The sequence below is a fragment of the Talpa occidentalis genome, unplaced genomic scaffold, assembly GCF_014898055.3.
Source record: "Talpa occidentalis isolate TD23 unplaced genomic scaffold, MPIMG_talOcc4v2.1 talOcc4.4, whole genome shotgun sequence".
NCBI classification, from domain to species: Eukaryota; Metazoa; Chordata; class Mammalia; order Eulipotyphla; family Talpidae; genus Talpa; species Talpa occidentalis.
The window spans coordinates 73,786,203-73,804,927 of NW_023604295.1; the positions used below are offsets into that span (position 1 = coordinate 73,786,203).

Below are 18,725 nucleotides of genomic sequence, written 5' to 3' on the forward strand. Positions count from 1 at the left end.
CCAGTCCTTTTCTGTTTCCTGTGTGTCTTTGTAGATTTCTTTGATTTCCCTTGTTGGTGTGATATTTTGGTAAAAAGCAGCTGACTCACATCCCATCCAAATCCCCAGTGTCCTCCAGATCCTTCACAAATTTGGCATTCAGCCCTCTCCTTGCCAATTGCTTCCTTTCCCCCCAATTCCCACATGTCTTTTTCCTCAGCCATCTGCTTCTCTCCCTTCCTTCGATTAGTGCTTTCCTCTGGTCTTCTAGTTTCTTTCATTGTTCCTTGTCTGTTGCTTCCTTTACCCCTCCCTGGCCCTAGAGGAAATCAACACACTAAATGCCACTGATGTCATAGAGCCCTCTTTTCCCTGAGAAGTTAAATTTGTCTTCCTGTAATATACATATGTAATTCAGCTGTGTGAAGGTCACAGGAAACTGGGGTAGTAAAATGGAATTCTTTTTTCTGTTCATCTGTACCAAAAATTCATGCACATTATATATATTTTATCTTTTTAAAAATAAACTTTATTTGTGATTTAGTATAAGTTAAATCAATATAAATCATGGGGCCAAAGTAATGAGTTAAAAAGTGAATTTATGTTCCATTCTCTTGTCCTAATCTTAAAATTTGATAATTGAAGCACAGTGGATTTGTAGACTAAAACGTAATCTTGAACAATATAGACCACATCATTCATAGCTTTGTGTTTCAATGAACTTATTAGATGGATGATCTCATAGACTTTTAATCTCTGTAAATTTCATTGTTTCTGTCTGTGAAATGAATTATCTAATAATACCTATATTGGTCCAGTGGTGGTGTGGGAATCCAGTGAGAAAATATAAGTTAAATGTCGTTGTAGATGGTGACACACATATGACTAATGAGTATCTTGGGTATTACTTTTGTTAGTATACCTGCTGGGCTCTGAATGTAGTTAATCATGGAAAACTGATGGAAAAGTAGCATTAGGAACTGTTTGTGCCACGGTGATTTCCATTTTTCTGAACAAACAAGATTCTATAAATATATGAAGAGACTTACAGTATTTTTGTTTTATTTAAATTTTAATTTATGATTCATAACCATGAGAACATTTCCCATTGTCTAAAGAATCAAGATGAGTACTGTGTATAGATGAATATTTTGAGAAAGAATTTACATTAATGCTGATATTAAACTACTTGAGTCCTTATACATCGTTATTGTGAAATGAAAGAATCCACAGGGGATTCCATAGGCTAATTAAGCCCTTATAGCCTCAGGCATTTACTGTGTGTAATAATTTGGCTTTTCTAGTTCATCTAGAACAGTTCTAGTTATGTACCTTTCTTAGTGGAGCTGAGAAATGCTGTGATTTAAGAGATATATTGAGAAACACTACTTTATCATCCTAAGGTGCCTCCAGAACCTTTCCAGAAATTTGTAATTCTGTGTAAATAATTACATTGTAATTCCATCACATTTGACTGAAGCTAGAAAAGGAAAGTCAATAGTTCAGACCTACTTGTGAAGTACAAGTACTCTTTTGAAAGGAATGAAATAATGAAGATATTCTCAGTTCCAGTGATAAGTTTGTGTGGGTGACAATGTAAACATAATTCTAACTAAATTTACTTCTTGCTTTTCATTACTTGTGTATTAGATGTGTATTTAAAAGGCTAGATACCAAACGTTTGAAATATTAATTTATTTTTATTTTTTTACTGAAGTTCATTTTATTTTTCTGTGTATGTAAAAGAACTGGGGTGTAAGCAACAGGGGTGGAAGGTGGCAGGACTTACTAGAGACAGATTAGGGAGCAGAACAGGCGAATCTACTGAAATACACTGCTGAGGGGAGCAGCAGGCAAGACAGAAGCGGTCTGCTGTGCTATATGTGGGTTAATTCCCTGGCTGAGGGTTGAACTCAGGCTGTAGTGTTTTCTGAGTCTTTACATATGTTTTTGCCTCTGCCTGGAAGGCAGTGAGTGTGACTTCTACACTCATGTTGTCTAACTCATTCATTGTTTTTTTTTTTAATAATAAATTTTATTTTTATATTCCCCCATACAATTGCAAACCCCCCATTCTGACACCAATCCCTCCCCTCCCGGCCCCCACCCCCCAAAAAGTGTCTCTGGTTCATAGTTTTTTGTTGATTTTGATTTTCACTTTCTTATAGTTATTCATTTTCCTGGTCCCTTATTTAAGTTTTCTAGATTCCTGCTATGAGTGAGACCATCCGAGGTCCCAACTTAAAGGCATCTTCTTCAGAGGAGCCTTCTGTAAAACCGCATGCCACATATGCATATTAGATCTTTTTTTTCTTATTATTTGTTCCCTTTTTATTTTTAAGTATTTCTTTTCTAATCCTTGCATATCATTATTTATATATTCCTCATCTATTATACATGACTCATAAGAGTCATATGTATTCTTTGGTTCTGTGTTATGGAGGAGCTCAGTACATTTTTCTTGAGAAAATATTAATTAATGATATATAAATCAGAAAGGATGTCTTCCAGCACACCCATCATTAAAAAGTTGTGAATTTGAACATGATTTTATTTCCATATGCCCTAATATATTTCTTTTCTATTCCTCTATAAAGTGGGAAATAGAAAATAAATAACAAGATTTTTTTTTATCTAAAGCATGATTTTTTATTGACTTAACAGTAAGAGAAGAAATGTATACATATTAACAATGAGAAAATACATTTCTATAAGTGTCACTTACAGATTCTTGGAAGTGGAGTGGACTTGAATTGTGAATAGGCAAACCCCTTCATTTTCAAGATAAGAGAAGACAGGAAATTTGATTTGCCCTGAGTCACTAAGAGAATGTGCGAGTTGGAATTAAGAGCTAGACCTCTCAACACTACATTTAATCCTGTTCTGATTTTTCCCAGGACATACTAGATCAGATAAACCTTCCAAAAATAACATTTAAATTTGATTATGATATGCCTTAACAATAAAAAAGTCTACAGGTAAAGTGTTTTACTACATTCATTTCATTCAATTTTGCCCCATGTTTTGTGCCCTAAATTTAATATTTCATATCTTCAAACTGGTATAGACAGTATTGTTTTAACTACAGGTAGTTTAATAATATTTCTTTCTAATTTATCCATTGCATACAAATGGACAAATTGATTAATTATTCTATGCAGATTTATATTTCATCAAATAAATTATAAAGAACATATTTTGGGGCTCCCCGGTGGCGCAGCGATTGAGCGCTGGGTTGCAAAGCTGCCCACAGCCTCTGCAGCGCAGGTTCGATCCCCAGCCACCGGGCAAGGGTCCAACATGGCGCATAGACCTCTCCTGCCACCCGCTGCTCCCCTCAGCAATGTATTTCATCACTCTGCCTGTTCTGCTCTCCGCTCTGGCTCTGGTGAATTCTCTCACCCTCCTGAGCTTCTGACTGTACCCAGTGCTTGTATAAATAAATAAATAAATAAATAAATCTTAAAAAAAAAGAACATATCTTAATTCATCTTAAGAGATTGAGTGAGGTAGCTTCACAATGTCATTTAAAAAAGTAAATTGCAGCAATTTAAATAAATAAATTTAACTTCTGGCTGTTAGAAAATTATGTCTGATACTCTGTTTTGAAATAGTACTAATAAATAGATCTTGGGTAAGTCCTTTGATTATTAGAAATATTAAGATTTTATAATATATCCCTGAGTATTTATCAGGATCATTGTGAGGTCCATACCCAAGCAGTGAAAGTATTTGGAACACTACCAGCCACTAATTTGTTGTAAGTTATTTTTGAATGTTCCTGCCTTGATTATCAGGTAATGTTTATTCCACATTGGTATTGCTTTGGAGAGGTGACAAGGGGGTTTTAACTTCAGAATGAAAAGAACTCTTTGGATTTAGATATTTAGTGCACAAAACACAAACCATGATATAGATAAAAATATATATCCTGTTTTGATCAACTTTTAAGTATCCATCAAATATATGGAGATTCTATGTGACATGTACCTTTTCGGGAGTTCAACAATTTATAGTCTGTGTGCCCATTTCTGTCTGGGTGGGTCCCTTGAGACATTTAGGTATAATTCTAAAAAAATCCTTAAGTCCATGTAAACTGACAGAAGTATCACTAAGAGAGTGCAGGTACGTTTGGATGCAGAGGTAAAGTAACAGAGGCTAAAGATTGCCAGTTAAAATATTTTCTAATTCAACAATCTTTGTTAGCCTTAGGAAATAATATATCATAAAAAATTTAAAGTTTCCTCTAAGTAGTTTGATGACCTTCCATGTGAGTGAAAGTCCTAATATATATGAAAAATCAGAATTCACAGATTTGCTATCATCTATCTTTTGAGATGATTCTGACCCTTCAAATTTTTCTTTCCCAATGAGTTTCCTCAAAAAGGTTTTGAATATATTCCCAAAAACCAGTTTTACTCAAATGTTTGTTTTAGCCAAAGCCTCCTTGAGGAGTGCCTAGCAGATCTCCCTCAACTGCTTTCCAGCTGGAATTCTGCCACGTCCGGAAATTCAAGAGCCAAAACCTGGGTGAAAGCTGCTGGTCAGCACCCATGGTTCTTCAGCGTAGATCTACCAGAAAGTAGAAATTGTCTCAGGAATTTGAATAATCAGCTAAATAAAAAATGGACACTTATAATTCAGAATAATTATCAATCCAGTCCAGTACACAGAAGGATAACTCCAAAATGAATACAAATGATCAGATGACAAAATCTTGAACAGGCATTTCAGATTTGTTTGATATGCCAACACAGAGGACAGACCTGCAAATGTATTCCCCTTTGTTTTTTCCTTCTTCCATGCTCACTCAGGCAGCTGTGTTTCTTCAGTTTCCAAGTACTTTGATATATTTGATCAGGCCATTCAATTTCTCCAAATAGCCAAGGACCAGTGGAATTTTACTACTATTTGGGAGCACTTTGTTTAATTACAGGGTAAAGTAGTCTGCCAGATTAAAGGTACAATCTGTTCTGGTTTCAAGGACTATGTTCTAACCAGGTTATATATTTTTTTATATTCCATTAATTCTATATGAAATAGTTCTTCAAATATACAGATTTTGAAATTTATATTAAAATTTGCTTACAAATATCACCTATATGTTGAAAAAGATTTGTGATATTAAAATATTTTTTGGTAAAAAATCTGTTTTGAGGAAGTTTACTTTTCTAATTGCTTAAAATTTTGGGATTGCTATCATGATGCAGACTTTATTTTATTTTTCCCAGGGCAGACTGAATTCTAATCTTAAAAAAAAAAAATCATAGAAGATTCAAAAGAACCCTTGATTTTACAAAGCATTCTTTCCTTAAATCAGGGTCCAAAATACTGATATCAAAGAAGCTTTAAACCTTCTACTTTAATTATTTTTAATCTGATTACTTAAATGGAAGTTGGATTTTCCTTTTTAGTATCTGTAATTAGGTAACATTTACTTTATCTATGTCTCCATCTTATCCTTATTATCACTTTTATTAAAGATGCTTTCTCAAAAAATAATCCCAAATGTCATGCTGAGGCTGATGTCATTTCTAATGTAATGCTGATTCTGTATTTCTTTTATTTAATGCCTGGTTGCTTTAAAAATACTAACACTCCATTGGTAACATCTGACCACTACAATTTTATCTCCCTAAAGCCAAGGAATTTGATAATATGATAAATTGTACACTTGTAAAATAATCTGGTGTGCATTAACAGAATCACTAACAGATGGCACAGGGTTTCTCTTGTAAAATCTTACAAATCAAGAGCTCATGAAGCTTTAAAGATTGATCACTCTAAAAACAGTCTCCCATTTAAGTCACCTTTAAGAGCATCATCATATAGGAAAATTTCAAGAGCAGTTGAACTCTATCTTTATAATACTGCTGGAAATAATGGAAATTTGACTCCTTGAGTGGCTAAAGTGTAATTTACTAAGGAATCCATTATTTCTTATTTCTTTGCCTTTTAACATTCATGGTGTCACTCCTCCCACCTAGATCTATCACATCACCATATTGCCCCATGCATCATGCTTATAAAAGACCATGTCAGATTGCCTCATCTTTATTAGGGAAGCTTATAAATATTCTGTTTAAAATTTAAACGTGCCATATAAAAACTGCATATGTAAGTGAGAAAAGAAGACACATTTCTCAGTGTAGAAACTAATGTAAGGTATTTCCCTAACTACATGTGTCCTTTACAGCACACATGCATATGTGAAGCATATACATGCACATTTTTCCCACTGTCAGCTGGATAGATTGATGATGATTAGGCTGGCAATCCAGATCAGTCAGGTTAACTCTGGAGTGTAATGGACGGAGCACCTTCAATCTGACACACTCGGAGGTCCAAAAGAGAGCCTATCCAGCCATGGGGTCTCAGGATGTGCACATCTGCAAGAGGTTGCTAGTGTATAATTTGTGGCTTGGGAAACAAAACTTTTGCTTACTATCCAAAACAAAGCACTCTATAGAAGCTGTACCTTGGATCTATGTAGAATAAGCACCAAATCACTACTCCATGATCTAGAGAAGTTTCTGATACTCATTGAGCCTTAGTTTCCTTTTTAAAATTTTTATTTATTTATTTATTTTTTTAAGATTAATTTTTATTTATTTATTTATTTATACAAGCACTGGGTACAGTCAGAAGCGCGGGAGGGTGAGAGAATTCACCAGAGCCAGAGCGGGGAGCAGAGCAGGCAGAAGGACCGAAGTACACTGCCGAGGGGAGCAGCGGGCGGCAGGAGAGGTCTGCGCGCCATGTGGGACCCTCCTCCGTTGGCCATTCATTTATTTTGTAGAAGAACTGGGGAGTGGGTCATAGATATGGGAATGAGAGGATTCAGCAGAGACAAAGTGGGGAGTAGAACAGGCAGATTTACTGAAATAAACTGCTAAGGAGAGGTCTGCTATGCCATATGTGGGTTAGCTCCCTTGCCTGGGATCGAACTCTGGCCCCAGCAGTGACAGTACTGAGACTTAAACCCTAGGCCACCAGGGAGGCCCGACCTTAGTTTTATTGCCCCCAACAGACAAATATACTTCCCAGATGAGACTTGTAAAAATAAAGGATAATGCATTCAACTTGTATACAGCACATGTTGGTACATCATTGTTCTCATTGTTACAACAATAATCATATAGTTTAAGTTCACTAGTAGTTATGAAATTTACTACAGACTCATTGATGTCTTTTTCATGTAATTGTGAAGAAAACTTTCTAAGCCACTTTATACCTAGTACAAAATCTTCCCCACCTCTTAAGTGTGGGGCCTGTCATTCAGGTTTGCATGGAAGTAACTTAGTATTAACAGAATTCTGAATTTGAACAGATAGTTCAGGCTGTAACTTAAAGACTTGGGGTTGGGAGCAATATGAAATCCTTAAAATCATTAGTACCTTTTGCACTGTGTTTTTGTTTTGGCCAGGGAACTGAACCGTTTGTGACTGAGAAAGGTTGAACCAAGTGAAACTACTCTATTTTTTTAAATACTCATTAGACAGAACATTTTCACAGATAGTTATGGAAATATAAGGATGCAAAATATATTTAATTATATTTCTTAATTGCTCATGAGTTCTCAGGAAACAATACGAGGGTCATGTGCGTTATTCTGACACTTAATGTAACTCTTAAAAAAGAGTTTCTTTAAGCACAATCTTCTTCCCAATATTTTATCTTTTCTCCTAACATGTGCAAATTAACCCTTGTTGCATTCTATTCATCTATGTTTCATGTTTTAACATTTGCAATGTTCATGAAGAAGGGGGATAATTATTTCTATTTTGTCATGTCTCCTTTATAAAACTAGGCACAGATTTGCCAAATAACTCAGCTAAATTCTGGCATAGTCTTTGATCAATAAAAGCAACTAATGAAATGGATATTGAATTTTGGACCCAGGTCTGAGGAGCCTAGACTTTTGACTAATCCATTAAGCTGTCACTTGCACGTCTCTTCTTGCTCCCACTTGACTAATTTTCCTTTTTTAGGGTTTATTTATTTTGCTTAGAAAAACTGGGGTACAGGCCAGAGGTGTGGCCAGGGAGCCAACTCACATAGCAGACCTTTCCTGTCTTTTCTGCTGCTCCTTTCAACAGTGTATTTCAGTAGATCTGCCAGTTCTGCTCCCCACTGTTTCTGGTGAATCCTCTCAGCCCATTTGACTCTTTCAGGTTAAAATATCAGAGTAGGAATGCTTACTTACTTCAATCTGTCACTATTTTAGGGATGTTCCTACTTGTGTATATCCTAATTAATAGCATTGAATGTTTTTTACACATTTTTTACAAATAAAAAATGTGTGCCCATGTAGTAATTTTCCTCACTTAATTTCCTTACCTAATCTCTATAACATTATTCTGAATTTCTCAAATCAGAAATGTCTTTGCATACTCAACCTTGATTGGACTTTTTCTGCCATGTTTTATGTCTTCTTTAGAGTATAAATGAGTTGAAGTTTCAGGAGTAACAAATCACATGTAGTCTCTGGAAAAGGCATTATGTTTGCAAGGCATTTAGTGGTGAGGGAAATTCTCACACTGGACCAAAACTATAGGAAAGAACTAAGCATAAGGACTCACGGAGAGAAAAAGGGATTTACTGTTTGAAAAGTATTTTCAGCTGGTTCACTTGTATCTCAAAAGAGCCAAGTGTTTGAAAATAAGCTTTTCTATCCTCAACTGCTATGAACATTTGTCATCTTTATTTCTAGAGTACAGTTATAACTCCACCATAGATTTTTATTTCAAGCTGCCTTAACAGTGACTGTATGTAAATTCAGAATTATAGCCAGATGGTTAGACAAGGTGATAAAAAGCACAGCCTGGTTTTGTGGGAAAGTGAAACTCACCAATAAGACTTTGTTTTTACCTTTAAAACAGCAGGACATTGTTTCATGAGACCTGTGAAGGAACTAATACATTAACTTTAATAGCTATGAGCCAAATTAATTTTTCATATGCATATAGAATACTAATACCTAGCATCTTCATAGAGATAAAAATCAATGAACTTTCTTACATTTAGGAGATAGCTAGCAAAGACTATTTTCTTGTAAAACCACTCTTTATATTGCCCCCCCTTTTATAGGATTCACTTTTGGGTCCTGATCTTAATGACTTAGGAACCAGACACCTGGGGAATCAGCTAAAAGCCTTTCCTGTTTCATCTGCTCTCCCTTTCACCAGCACTCAGCAGTCATCTGCCTCTAGTTCGGAACACCATAAATTAGAGGGGGGACCTTCCAGGTTGATTGCTTTAGTCAGGGGAACTCTGGCCCGAAGAAGTAGGTGTGTAAGGGAAAATGCCAAATCCAGGGCTTCATGTTATCTCTGAGCCACACTTAAGCAAGCAAAAATAGGTGTTTAAGAAGACTGTGTTTCTTCTTTCTATTACTCTTAGTTAAAATTAGGATTCTTGGAAAGTTCCTCTGATGATATAAACTAGAGAGATTTAGAAAGGTAATAATTTATACCTTCACCGAGAAAAATCATCCTCTCCCTTTAACTTAACTACGTCTCTCTGCAGGGTGGCTACCACTTGTCTGCAATTAGCAATGCAGCCTTTTCTGCTGTAGTCTATAATCAAATTATCATAGGTGTGCTTCTGTAGCAGCAAACAGCCAGCTACCAATTTATAAATTGCTAGGAGAAAGAAATGAGAAGTAGAGTAGGAGAGATGGAAATATCAGAGAAATGCAGCTGCCATAGTCCTAGACAGCAATTGTGCCGGGCCTGTGTTCTCAGCTGGCAGCTCCCCAAGCTGTGTGGAGAGCCACGTGTTCCCACTGGGATAATTGCTTTTTCTGCATGAGGCTCTTGTTGCTTCTCTCTGATGATCAAGTGTGTTTAAACTCCTGGCTGAAATCATGTTGGTTTTTAAATGGTACTGCAAAGGGTACCAGCAAACAAATGAAATTGGATCCTGTTCTCTTGTATGCATGTAGCGCAAGCAAATATGCAACGCCAATGGAGAGATCCTAATGGCCTGTTTTTCTTCTCAGTTCCACTCCTAGAAAAACAGTTGAGCGACCTCTAACTGGATCAGTAGTGCCTCCTTAGGGTGCTATCCTTTTAAGGTCATCAAGGAAAATATAGAATGGTCATTCGATTGCTTTTGATTTCTCATTTTATTTACAATGTATATGTACCTACTCAGGCCATCCTTTTTGTTAGACACGATTATTAGTGCAAGTCACATGAACATTGCTTCCACTTTAAATAGGCTGTAAAAGGAAATGTGCTTTGTATGGAAATGGAGGGTAAATGGATTAGTAATATCACAATGAAAAATGTTTACAGTTGAAATCTTATTCAACTTTATAATAGTTTATAGTAAAAATATTGTAAATATTAGAATATAATTTATTTAGTTTAAACCATCTCAGGTACAGCCACTCTTCTTTTGTGTCACAAGTTTGTACTGAACAAACTGGCCATGTGTACATGGCAGCTTTCTGTAACAGCAGCGTGAAACCACATGGAAATAATTAAACCAATGCATTTCTTCTTCTACCTCCTTTTCTTTATTTTTTTCCTCCCTGACCTCCTTTCTCTAATGCCTCTTCTATTCTCTCTTCTTTCTTCTGTCTTGTCTTTTCTCTCACATTTTACTGAGCTCTCTGTGATCCAGAATGAATAGGAATAGGGAGAGGTGAACAATTTTTAGAAAATTGACAGATTGTTTTATTCTTTTTGAAAATTGGAAAGAAAAAATTTAAAAAAAAAAAAAAAACTTAGCCAGGAAGAACTGATCTAGCAAGTCCTGGTTTTTTAGTTGTTATTGTTTTATCAACAAATTTATTAAAATAAAACTTATTTGAGACATAAACATGAAATGATATTATGGATACAAGATACCATTTTTAGGAGCATTTTTGTATGATAAGATTAGTGCAAATAAATAGATCAAATAAATATTAATTTCTTGCAATATCTTTTTATACTTAAGAAAACAGTGGTAAATAGATTAGAAAATATAAGTTGTTTTTTATCAACGCTGCTTTATAAAGGGCATTTATCAAAATTTTATTTTTTATCTGACAACTTAAAATTTATGTTTCAAAAAATAAAACAACCAGATTATTAATGCAGAAATATAAAGTGCCTGTGTGTGATTTTAAACCATAATTAGTGAAAACATAAAATTATTTATTGCTTGACATGGCTTTTCTTTGAACAATTCTTATTGGACTATCTACCTGGTGGTTTGAATTTGAAATATTGCCAATTGAGAAATCCTGGTTTTTCACTTGATCTTAGCCAAAAGGCCGAGAAATCATAGAAATCCTGGGTTTTCTTTGATGGTGTGTTAGATCCGAATTACATGAATTATTTTTAACGAGGTTACAATTTTGTTTAGATTGCTGTGATACATCCATTTTATCCAACCCTTTGCCTATCATTTGTACAACATACCAACACCAGTGTTTTTGCTTAATTAAAAATTCAATAAAGCAGAATTAATTTTGAAAAATATGTGTAGCTTATGTTGGAAGGTATAGAGGTTTTAATCTGAATTGTTTTCATTAAAGGTTGAAACCACTTTTGTAGCCGGATTGCAAAGTAGTGGATGATTTTCCACTTTGTTCTTCTCGTCCTTCTCAAGCAAGCTATCCTTTTTGGTTTATTTTTGTTATTGTTTAATTAATGCTAAGAAGGACAAGCTGTTACCATGACTCTATATGTCTCTGTTGAAAGGAGTCCTTAGGGACCATCCCAAACTGTCCTGCAGTTTATTTCACTGAGTAGGATGTCTGGGGCTACAACTGGCCATCTGGGGTGCCTGCACCTCGTTGTCATTAAGAAGTCTTAAACCCACACAAAATACTTCTTCTCTGGTTCACAACAGCTTGATATGTGTTCTATAGGTCAAAGATCCAGGCAGAACTGACAGCATCACCATGAAGAGATGTTCTCCAATGAGAGTAAAAAGTGAATTGTTTAAAGATGATGCACTATTCAAATCTCTTCTGCTTTGCAAAATACTATAAAACAGTGGTAAAGAATCAGGTTTTCAGATAAAAGTAATTTCTAAATGTGTGCTTTAAAATGACACTTCATGTTTGTCCTGTTTACTAATCCTTGACTATTGTAAGTGAATATATCTGAGTCTTATAATCTTTCAGATAGTATGAGACTGAACTGCTGCACGTTTTCTCACTGGTATGATGACATGTGTGTCTCTTATGTATATCGTTTCAGCCTATTTTTCTTTAACATTCTGAATCACTATTCTATTAATCCATTGTTTCTGATGTATTTTTCAAATAGTATTTCCAGTAAGGAACACAGATTTTGAATGCAAAATCTATTAAAGGAAATGAGATAAATTATATGACAGTTTGGTGGTTAGCAATTTGAAATCATCTTTGAAGCTCTTAATATAATTAGTGGTTTTGTTTTTGGTCTGCTGAATTCAAGTCACATTAGGTTAATGTAATTAAAAGCAGAAAAGATTTTGTGTAGCCAAACTAGTTAATTAGCCCCAGTTGGTTTAGTATGTTAACCTAAAGGTGTATGGATAACATTGTAGGGTAAAGTCTAAAAAGAAAATTCCTGTGTAACAGATACTGCAAATCATCTGACTTGCTCTAGGGTAGAAAATGAAGACATACCAAGGAGTTCATTTTAAGTTCATCTTTATTTCTGATGTTAAGCACTGATTGCAGGGTAAACTGTATATTCTATAGACTACCCAGACATAAAGCCTGCTTAATTTACAGCATGCCTCTGTTTATAAGTACAAGTTTTTCTTTTTGTATACTGGCAACAAGAATTTTGATTAGAGCTTACCAGAAATATGAATTTGTTTTCATTTCTTATCTTAAACCTGATGTTTAAATATTAATTTTGTGAGAAAGTAAAAGAGATGAAAGCATCATAGAAAGGGTTTTTATCCTGCTTCAGAGAAATATTTTAGTATTCTGAGAGATGACTTTTACCCCTAAGGAAAATGACCATTTATAGTTTCATATCGGGGAAAATATTAGTAAAAAAGAAATCTATATATCAGCTACATGGAAGGTTTTCCTATCTTAATGTCTCTAAAACATTTTTTTAAAGATCTAAGACTATTCCAAAGAAAAACATCAAATATAAAGATATCTGAGACTCTAACACTATTTACCACCTTCTTCTTTCTCTTTCTCTGTCTCCTTCCCCAAAAGGAGCAAGCCCGCTGGGACCTTTTTTTGTTTTGTTTTCATCGAGTATGTATATAGCCAAGGCCCCCCTTTAAGCACTGTCTAGAGCTTATGGAAATGTGGGCTTCTAATGTGGTTACCACTGTGGGCTGGTAAGGTATATGGTAATGAGGAAGTAGGTCTCTGCCTTAGATTTTTGACATAGGCTAGATGCCAGGATATTGTCTGAAAGCTTAACACGTTCTGCTGCTCCACTACCAGGATTATGTTAATTGAAGTAGTGCTGCTGCAATGCACTGTTTAACATTGTGTCTGTTCATTATACAAACTCATTTTTGATAGGTTTACAATTTGGCTGTCAGCTCCAGCTGCAGGAAGAGACCTGCCAAGAAATACTTCTTAGCTGTTTTAAATAGTACTGTTTTCATATTTTCAGTGTTTTGTATGTGTTAGACATACTTTTCCTTTCTATGTAGAGGGAGGAAATGTCAATTTTTGGCTTACAGAGGTGCTTTAAAATTTAGAATGAATACAGTCACCCTTTATCATCAATATATTTACATGACTCAACATAAAATGTTCATTATGAACAGTAGGCATCCATTCAAAGCCTGTATGTTATATTTGATCAGGGTTAGATTACTATGGTTTTTCTGTTCTTTGTTTTATTGAAAGAACTGGCTGCAATGTTGGGCAAATGTGTGACCATAGAGAATAGAATTATGACTTTTGTTCTGCTCTATAGCATTAAGCCATTGACATAATGCCAAAGTCAATTTGAATTTATAAAAATTGAAGACTACCACGTTTATCCGTTTTTTTCCATTTCTTCATTTGTTTGCCATACTTGTTCCTTCCTTCAGTTCTGTTAATTTCGATATCATATCTGAGGATAAAAGTTTCACGCAGGTTTGGGCTTATTTAGTTTTCTATTTAAGTTATAATATCTACTTTGGATCTTTAACCATTATTGCCAATGAATACAAAAAGGAATGTAGTATTTGATAATAAAATTGTCTTATTGATGGGGTGGAAGGTTTTTATTTGGGGGTGGATTTTCAGGTATAATGATACTAGCCTGGAAAGTCTCAGTGACGATTTACCAAATAAAGTAAACATTAACATATTATTTAGTTTTAATTCCTTCTTCCTTTTGTCATTTTAGTCCAGCATCTATCTGTAAGCCAGAGTCAGGTCTTTCCCACAAAGTCTCTCATATTTAGCACTATTGACTTGTTGGGTCTGGTAATTCTCTTTGATTGAGGATGCTGTGCATTCAGAATGTTTAGTAACATCCTCCAGACTTGCAAAATACAAATATGTCTCCAGGCATAGCCCAATATATCTAGGGGAGGGGAGAATAAACACAGGGGAGGAAGGGAGTTAATCTTCATAGAGAATCACTGTTTTGGAAGAATTAGTAAAAACATATTCAGTCTAGAGAATTACTTCGTTCTAAGGCTTTGCTATGTTGCTGCAAACACATTTTCCTGATTAAAAAAAAAAAAACAACATAAGATGATTTTATAACTAATTTTAATAAGAAGCTGCTGGATTTAGTCTAGCAAAGGAAGATTCTTTTTTTGATTAAACAAATATCTCTTGATCCCTAAATCCACAAGTATAATAAATAATTATAATGTGCTGATATTTTTCTAAATGCCTCACAAAATCTATCTTCTGTAATCTTACAACAATGGAGATGTCTGAGAATAGTATCCCCATTTTAGAGATGAAAATACAGAGGCACAGAGGAATGACTACCTGCCCTAAAGTTACACATAAGTATTGAGAGGTCATCTGAATCTAGAGCCCATGTGCATATTGCTTTTCTATATGGACAAATGTATTTTTGATCAATTTGAAAGATTAACTGGGATTAAAAAATCTCTGTTTAAAAACATGTGTATATCTTGATTTTGACTATGGCTCTGACCAATATAACATTGCTAAACATGGAAAAATAAAGTTGCAATTCAATAACTTTATTTGTTCACTTACAAAGAACAAGAAAAAAATATTTTAAGATTCCTTTTGGGTAACTTTTGTTTGTACAGTAGATTTAACAAACTTGCCCATAAAATTAAATTTTTATAAAACAAAAGCAGTTTTACTATTCATATTTATTACCAAAAAGTAAATCTGTATTCCCAAAGCTTAAGTATTCTGTTGAGTTAGATCTTTCTAAGAATTTTTCACATATCCAGGCAATTATATAGTTGGGACGATAGTTATTTACTGCAGACTCATTAAGACTATAGTTTTCTTTAAATTTTAGTTCATTTCAGTCATTTTGTCCTCCCATTCATCTCAGCAATGGAATTTTTCATGTCTGAAAGTCTCTGGGTAGTTCCCTCATAAGTCTTTTAATTAAATTCCCCTTTACTCCATTTACATGGGTTCTTTCAAAATATAATAGCTTTGTACTGTAATATATAATGTTAATTGGTGTCCCACATGTGCATTATCAAATTGATTTAAAACTGTACCTTCTCAAGTATTTAAAACTTGTGAAAGTAGGGCCTCCCCTGGTGGTGCAGTGGTTGAGCTCTGGGCTGCGAAGCTGCCTGCAGCCTCTGCAGCTCCAGTTCGATCCCCGGCCTCCAGCGAGGGTCCCGCTTGGCGCGCAGACCTCTCCTGCTGCCCGCTGCTCCCCTCAGCAGTGTATTTCAGTCAATCCACCTGTTCTGCTCCCAACTCTGACTCTGGTGAATCCTCTCACTCCCATCCTTCTTGCCTATACCCTAGTTCTTCTACACAAAAAAAAAAAAAAAAAAAAAAAAAAATTAAAAAATTAAAAGTAAAGGTAGAGAAGCCTCCCTGGTGGTGCAGGGGTTAAAGTCTCAGAGCTATCAAGCTATTGCCAGCCACTGTGGCATGACTTTGATCCCTGGCCAGGGAGCTAACCCACATGGCATAGTAGACGCCTCCTGTCTCACCAGCTGCTCCCCTCAGCAGTGTATTTAAGTCAGTCTGCCTGTTCTGTTCCCCACTCTGTTTCTGGTGAATCCTCTCACCCACCGCACCTCTGGCATACACTTCAGTTCTTGTATGCATAAATAAATAAAAGTAAATCTAAAAAAAACTTAAAAGAACCTTAAAGGACTATTTAGGACCATATCTCAGGTCCCTTGACTTCCATATCAAAAATAGAATTTTCAGTTTCTTTTTTGTTGTAATCATTTTGTTTCCTTAACAACTAGGAACTGGTTAGAAAATGTTTTAAATTAGTAATGAAAGGTTACAGTGGATCTACTTAACATGATCTTAATATTATGATACTCAAGTGATTCCAGACCTCAAGAACTCAAGCTTATTAAGATTAAGTTCAGTAAACAATTATTATAATAGCAGAACTACGGACTGTACATTGCTGGTCAATTACTCATCTATATAGCCAAAGATATATTTTGCCTAAAATCATAGCCCCATTTCAACTTGGTATGTGACATTGAGCAAGTCACTTTCCTGCCATAGAAATGGTACTGTTTAGTAGGCATGATGACAGGTCCAAAGGCAATGAAAGAGGAATTGGATGTGCTCTTTTGCCCAGAAGTCACAGTCAGGGAGGAAATCTGACATTTAAAGGTATAATTAAAACATATTGTGATGATGGGCAAAGTGGAGGTAAATGGAAGGAAAGGTCATATTTTTTCTGAGCTGCTGGTCCCGTAAGTGAAAAATGAAGTTATTCTAACAAGTCCCCTAATAGTTTCACAGCAGGGTTATGCTAAATACCAAATTTAAAATGATATATTCACTCAAAAGCTACTTTATAAAATATAAAATAGCACCATAACCAATAACCTAAAGGCTGGATATACACTTAAGAATCCCACTCTAAAACCTTCTAAGGAGATAATTGCACATGTGTGAAAAGATATGTGTAAAAGAATTCTGTTTTTAGTGCTGCTTATAACAAGGAAAAATGAAATACTTGGAGTATCTATCAGTAGGGGAATAGATTGATAAATTGTGGTAAAGCCATATTATAGAATACTGTGTATCATTGAAATTGATGCTTGTCTGTCTGTACACAAAATCTTCAACATTTAAATATAAGAATAGCCTCAACATATAATTGAATTGAAAATGCAACTCACAAAAGAGCATATATCTTCTGATCCTACTTCAGTAAAAGTGTGTGTCTATATCTGTTTATCTATCTATCTATCTATCTATCTATCTATCTATCTATCTATCTACCTACCTACCTATCTAAAGATCCAAAAGTAGAATGCTCACAAAGCATGACAGTAGTTAACTTTTGTAAGATTTTCCTTTTATTCATGATGCATTTCTTGTTTGTATTACTGAGTTTGAAAATTTAGGTTAACTATGAAATATAAGACAATTGTAATGTCTTTAAAAATCTTTCTAGAATTGTCACATTGGATACAAACCAGATTTTGTCTAGATAAGTTGTTCAACAAAAACCTTTTTAGCAATTACTATGTGCAGGCATTGTTAGGTATGAGACACAGAGTAATGGAGAATACAGACAAGTTCCTAGATAATTTTATAATACAACCTGAAAATCACAATTTTTTAAATAAAACACTGAAAAGATATGAAATTCTAAAGCCATAGAAATTTAAACTGCCCTATTTATATGAGGTTTGTCCTATTACATAAAGACTCAGTTGCAACGTCTAGTTTGGGTGTCTGTATTTGAAACAAAGCCATTTTGTCATTCCAAAAGAATATGACCTCCCCCTACTCATAAAGTCGTAATTTCAATAAACTCCTATCATATGATGAAAATCAAAATGTTTGAATGGGTCCTTCCTTCGTTCTTCCTTCCTTTTCATTTTATACTATTAGTTCTTTCTTCCTTTGTTTAATTGGTATAAAGTACAGAATAACTGTGAGGTCAGAACCTCCATGAGTAAACATTCTGGCAGTTATCCCTGATAAAACATTTCTAAGGTTCAGAGCATTATAGATATGCATGGGTAATTGAACTCAACTCCCCACAAAAGCATATTAAATTAAGTAAAGATAGTTCAATTTCCACATCCCAACCTTAATTCACTGTGAGCTTCAGCCTACTTATTGTACTGGAAGTTTGCTTACATTTGTAATGAATTTTTCTCCAATTCATTAGATGTCCAAGAGGGTGCCAGAATGACTTTCCAAATGATTTATTGAGATCTATTCAGTCTCTGTTTCCTAAGTCCCCAAGAAACCACTTGAGGGGCAGCAACAGCTATTTTTTAGGAAATGTCAAAATCTTCAATAAATTGGCTATTAAGATATAGTCCTTTAAGACAACTCCAGTAAGTTAAGTAATTAGAAACCTTTTTATTTCTATTTTATAAAACAAGAATATACTTCCTTGAAATCAATTATAGTTACATGCATTTATATATTAGTTATATGGTATTAAAAATTTCCTTTCTCCCTTGCTAATCAAACCATTCATGCAATGTTTTAGTTTTCATTTAACTAATAGGAAAGAACTTAACCAGCTTGGAAACACAGAAATCTATTTATGCAGAATATAGTAACTTTGCAAGAAATGTAGGTAGACATGTTTTTGCTCTTTTTTATTATAGCTTGAAATAACTTCTGTTTAACGTTAGTAACTAAAAATAGCAAA

At 34.6% G+C, this 18,725-nt stretch overlaps 1 protein-coding gene across 1 annotated transcript in view; it reads left to right on the plus strand.

The window, feature by feature from the left end:
• Positions 1–18,725, plus strand: part of ROBO1 (roundabout guidance receptor 1) — a 912,258-nt gene that overhangs the window by 782,791 nt on the left and 110,742 nt on the right. The window lies entirely within an intron of this gene.